Source organism: Harmonia axyridis, chromosome 2 (assembly GCF_914767665.1).
Source record: "Harmonia axyridis chromosome 2, icHarAxyr1.1, whole genome shotgun sequence".
In the NCBI taxonomy this organism is placed as follows: Eukaryota; Metazoa; Arthropoda; class Insecta; order Coleoptera; family Coccinellidae; genus Harmonia; species Harmonia axyridis.
Window position 1 is genome coordinate 54,181,633 of NC_059502.1, and position 6,000 is coordinate 54,187,632.

Sequence of the window (6,000 nt, forward strand, 5' to 3'; positions counted from 1 at the left end):
TATTTTAATTTTATTAAATTTGTAAAAACCTGGGTAGGAGTTTTGTTGCCAAATAAGCCAAACCACCCCTAGAAATTAGTCTTAGAGTCTCATGGGCAATTGTAACTTTCCTTTTCCTTTCGTTGATTGCATACCTCCCCTTTCACAATGAAATAAACATTCATTGATTCCTGATATAATCGTTTTTTTTTTAATATCAATATGAAACCTCCAATTGAAAAACCCTTCATTGAATGAACAGAAGAACGATGAAATAGAACAAAATAACTCATCAAAATATCAATAACATAACATCAATCTTAATAAGATGAAGGGCTCAGTTTACTTTATTTCACTTTTTGATCATACATGTTTTCGTAACATTCACAAACCTTTCTTGAAATTACATGTAGTTTTGCTGTAACTTCATCTTTTCTCGTATTTTGTGATAATGCTTATACTCGGAGTCATATTGAAGAAGAAACAAAGGTCTTTTCGGGAAGAAAAAAGAAGATTTTGGAGAATCGTTCGAATTCGTCAATTTTGTTCTTGAGGGGGATATTTTTCACATAAAAATCGTCAGCATATCATTTCATTTATCTGCGCAGCAACCCCAAATCTTTGAGCTTGAATAGGGAAGATGGGTTGTGAGATATGTTTCAATCCTTTAAATGATAACGAATATTTTTCAAGATCTGATTGATGAAATTATTACCAATTTCAACGAGACAAGGCAGGTAAGAAAAATTTAATGAGAAAAACAAGATATTAATGTTGTGAATCGTTCATTCCAACAAATGCTCAAATTGAGCTCCGCATAAACTTCCATACAATGGTATGATTTTGGTCTTTTATTTTCGAGTATTTCTGGAGTAATTCTGCTGTATTCATCGATAATAAAAAAATCTCATGAATGATGGTTGTTGTTTGTAGATGAGTGAAAAGATTGAGATACTCGAAAAAATCTGATAAAGCATTTTCAATAATTCTCTCTCTTCCTTGTGATGAACAAAATTGATTTTGCTAAATCTTAATTTTTCTAGCCAAAAAGACATTTATTTCCTTCTCACTGTGACACCTAGTACCTATATTGTTTTGGAATTCTAGCAGTTTTTTTTTTCGACGTAAAGTTTTTGGGAATGGAAAATAATGTTCGAATTCTAATCAAAATGAAATAATACTAGTTTTTCAGTTATAAGAATAAAATCATTTTAATTTGAAAAATAATTCGTTTAGATAAAATAATTTTAAAATAATTCATTTATCGAACATTTCATGCCTTGGGTAAGGTGTGACTTTCCACGCAAAGAGATCCACAACGGTTAGTTGGGCAACAATTCTGGCTTTTTGGATTTGGGCAGTCAGATCTGCTGTTGCATTTGTTCCCATTCTTCTGGCAAACTTCTCTTGACTGACTTTCGGACAACAATGGACAAAACCTTGCACCAGATTCTACAGCTGTAAAAAAGAAATACCTACATTATTACTCCATTTTGTGCGCTTGTATCAGGGGAAGACTACACTATAATTTTATAATCATGTTATTTTGAACGAATAATGGATTTAAATTTTAGGGTCCGACTCACTGATGAAGAATTCGAGGTTGAAATCAATTGACCATATTCACCGTCGCCATATTGTTGTGCGACAATACCAACTACCCAGTGTTCCCAACGGAGAAATATTGAGTTTACTAGAAAAATACCGCTAATATCAAAAATACTATCAGACACAGAGATTATTCTTCCACTGACTATTTCCAAAAATGGAGCGAAGCCTTCATTTATACACTCGACCACAGTTTATTTGTTCATAAAACCACCTCTCATTAATGTTTTTATTTCCAAAAGGTGAAATTTTTGCGAAATATTGTCCAAAATAAGCCTATCTGGCGTAGTAGCCAGAAAAAGTACTTCGGGATTTACACATAAACCACACTTATAAACTTTATATTGTGGAATTTTTCTAGTAAAGTCAATATTTCTCCGTTGGGAACACTGGGTAGTTGGTACTGTCGCACAACAATATGGCGACGGTGAATATGGTCAATTATGATCGTACGACCGGTCGGCCGCTACCGTGTATACACTATATCTATCGAACGGAATGTCCTAGATATGCAAAAATTCTCGGGTAGGAGCAAGGTCCGAATATCCCCTTGAAGTTAGAGGCTCCCACAAACCGTCGCGGCAAATGCGAATATTCGTACCTCATCACAATACATAGGCGTACAGCTTTGATTCCTCCGTTTTTTTCCATCATTCGAGGCTTTATTGTAAAAAACTGGTTATACATTTATGATTCAAAGTATTGTCCATCACTAGCCACTACTTTCTCCCATCTTTTGGGCAGCGTACGAATCCCACATTGAAAAAACTGGTCATCATATGGAGCGATACACGAATCGATCCAATTTTTTACTTCTTCGTGAGACCGGAAGTGCTGGTCGGCCAAGCCGTGTGTGATCGAAACAAGTAATAGTCCGAGGGAGCAACGTCTAGAGAATACGGCGGGTGGGGTAGGATTTCTCATTCCAACGTTTCCAAATATGTATTGACTACTTTCGCAACATGGGGTCAATCATTGTCATGCTGTAAAATCACTTTACCATGTCTTTCGTTGTATTGCGGCTGTTTGTCTTTCAATGCTTGGCTCAAACGTATTAATTGCGTTCAATAACGATCGCCTGTTATCGTTTCAGTCGGTTTTAACAACTCATAATACACTATGCCGAGCTGGTCCCACCTACTACTGAGCATGGCTGGGATATGATTTTCTGCGCTTGGGATTATCGTAATGAACCCATTTTTCGTCTCCAGTCACAATACGATGCAGAAATCCCTTCTGTCTTTACCTTGAAAGCAGCTGTTCACAAGCAAACAAACGCCGTTCAACCTCTCTTGGCTTCAACTCGTGCGGCACCCAATTTCCTTGTTTCTGAATCATTCCCATGGCTTTCAGGCGTTCTTTTCTGAATATTTCCTCTTTTTATTTATTGCGATATCTCAATTTTGAGAGAATAACAGCACTCGGAATGGTTTCAGTACATTGAAAAAAAATCGTTCGTTGTATTGAAGATTGGCAATCATCAACTTGAATCCATTGTTCAATGTACCTTTTTCATTAATATGATGAAATTTCATTATTTAATATTATATTTATATGTTTATTGATATTATAAATCTCTGTTCATCAATATTACGATTGTGGAATTTTGATTTTTCAATATATTATTGATACTAAGTGCAACAGATCGAATAATGAACCGAACATTGTGATAAAGAACAATTTATCAAAAATGGAACTTTTTCCAGGATTCAATGAAAACCATTCATCAATATAAAAAACGACTTCTATTGTAAAAATGTTACTGTTCATCGGTTGTAGAACTATCGTTCTATATTCATCAATACAATTTACTTTTTCATTGAATTTGAGTAACTACTCTTTTGATTCAGTGTATCAAATGAAATTGACAAGAGCTTTTCGATTAAAAACATTCATTTCTCGTTGAACAACGTTACCATAGAAGTTACATTCACCGCAATCCCTGAATAAAACAAGAAAAAGTTCTGGAAGGAATATATAAGTGTTCCTAAACAATCTCGTCTGTCAACGAATCTTTATTCACAGGGTTTTCTTAATCTAAGCTTACTTCTCATCATTTTTGTTCACCCCTTATGAAACAAAAAACGAAATAACTGAGGGAGGCATTTGAACAATTATGTTCCCGAGGAATCTAGCTGCAATGCAAAAAATATTTGCTATAATAGGCCAAAGTGTTCAAAATAAACTACAAACTTCGTTGAGATTTTGTCCGTTCTCCTTATTTTTCGGTTATGCATAAAAATCAGTTTCATTATAGCATTCAAGGTCTCGAATTTTGATCAATGCCGTATAGCAATCGGTTTTTGTAGGCAGCAAATTTCATGTCAATTGTTTCGATAGTTGTCAAATCAAATTTCAAGGGTGGTTAATTTTTTTTCTTCCTCGAAAGATACAGAAGGTTTTTATTCTAAATAAAAACCAAAATTGGAGTGGGCGATAATAAAGGAGTTAAAAACATAACAAAGTATTTTTTTAGTTTTGTATGCCGTTACTTAGAAATCTTCGAAACCACTAAACAGGTTTTCATGCTGACCCCCCTAAAATTTGACATACTAAGACTAAAATATTAGCAGAACTTTAATTTCGCTTTACTTTGGCCCCCCAAAAAAATCCGTCCCCCTCTTGGCCACCCCTGTTTGTGAAAGCTGGCGTAGCCACTGCCTAAGCCTCATTTCATAAAAAATTTGAATCATGTAGAAAATGTTCTGAAAATATAAATATAACCTGAACTAAATAATATAATAAATAATATAAACTAATCATAAACGTTTTGTTTTCGAGCACAGAATGTTTCTTATATTTTATATTTCTTAAATTTGGAGAGAAATGTTTTTTAATTTTTTCGGTAGAAGTTACGATAAAACTACCTTCTAGATCAAAGTTTCTTTTCACTTTTTTTTCTGAACCATTGGTTCATAAAAAGTTCTGGAGGAATAAAGCGAGTACGAAAAAATGTCACCCTGTAGATTTGCAATAGATTGCATGATGTAAACTCTAATTTGGAACATCTACGCCAAATTACCTGTAAATATTATATTGTGCAGTAGCTATGAGAAAGAAAATGAATCAAAATCAAACTTTTATATTGACACCCCCTTTATCTTGGAAACAAAGCGTTTGCGGATATACGTTTATAGGATTTTTTCCTTCAAATCATCCAAGGAATTTTTCATTTCGATTTGAGAAGGTTTTTCCAATAATAGTTTTCATTTGGAATAGCCGCTACCTGGGCAATTATCACTTTTGTACTTTTGATAAGTAAAAACAACGCCAAAATCTTTTTCCAACGTTAGTGACATACTTTCCTCTTTACAATGAAAACACTTATTAGAAAACCCTTTACTTCCAAATAGGGAACATTCTTCATAAATACAATGATTCTGTATAAATATAATAACATAAAATATTTTTAAATTATTGGAACCAACACCTCTTGCTCTTGTATATCACAATGTGAAATTAATGACTAACAAGAGACACTCAAGAGATTAGGTATTAGATATATTCTATTCCCAAATGGTATCACTAACTTACCTATATCACAACATGAATTTTCATATGTACAGCAGTAATTGATAACTGCTTGTGTACATGGTTGGCAAACACTTTGACATATTACTTGTTCATAACACAGAGCAAAAACTAAGATCGATATAAAAATCGTTCTCACCATAATGATGGTTTGCACAATATTCTCTTGTATTGAATGATAATGTGCGGTATTATTGTATACCTATATCATGTGATTACCTTTATTTGAGAAGGTTTTCATTCCAACTCACGTATTTCGCATACAAATAGATAAAATTAACATTAGGAATTTGGAAACAATTTTTTTTATTTAATATGGTTTCTAGATAACAACAAAAAATGTGTTTGTTTCATTAGATTTTTTCAGAGAATTGTATTCACTGAAAAATTGATGTCTTAGAAAAAGCAGATTTCTCTTAGCAATATTGATCAAATTAATGATATCATCGATACAACATTTTTGAAACGGTTCAGTTCGTGAAATGTAAAATATGAAAATGGAATTAATGACCATTGTATAATTCAATATACATGGTAGGTATTCCTTAATGATTCGCTGATATTTAAGGGGGCTATTCTTGGAGCCATTTTAAGAAAAATATTCATAAGTCGTGCTAACTTTCGAGATAAAGGGTGGTAAAATTCACAGAAAAAATCCAATTTTTCAAAAACACAATGATATTTTGAAGATATCACTATGGAATTTGGAACACGTTTCCACCGCATTGGGATACATTTTCTGATATATAAACAATGTATTATTAAACTATTGTTACCAGTGGCGTCTGTATGGATTTTGCATTGAATATTTCTAGGAAAAAATGTCACTTCTTCTTCTCAAATTAATTTTTTTTCAATTCTCATTCATTTTTGAGCGAAGGA

The 6,000-nt window shown here is 33.0% G+C and overlaps 1 long non-coding RNA gene across 1 annotated transcript; it reads right to left on the minus strand.

The window, feature by feature from the left end:
• Positions 1-1,174: 1,174 nt before the first annotated feature.
• Positions 1,175-5,476, minus strand: LOC123672732. The gene is made up of 2 exons (XR_006746350.1): positions 5,122-5,476; positions 1,175-1,437 (listed from the first exon to the last, which is right to left on the minus strand). It is a non-coding gene; the product is annotated as an uncharacterized LOC123672732 (long non-coding RNA).
• Positions 5,477-6,000: the final 524 nt, after the last annotated feature.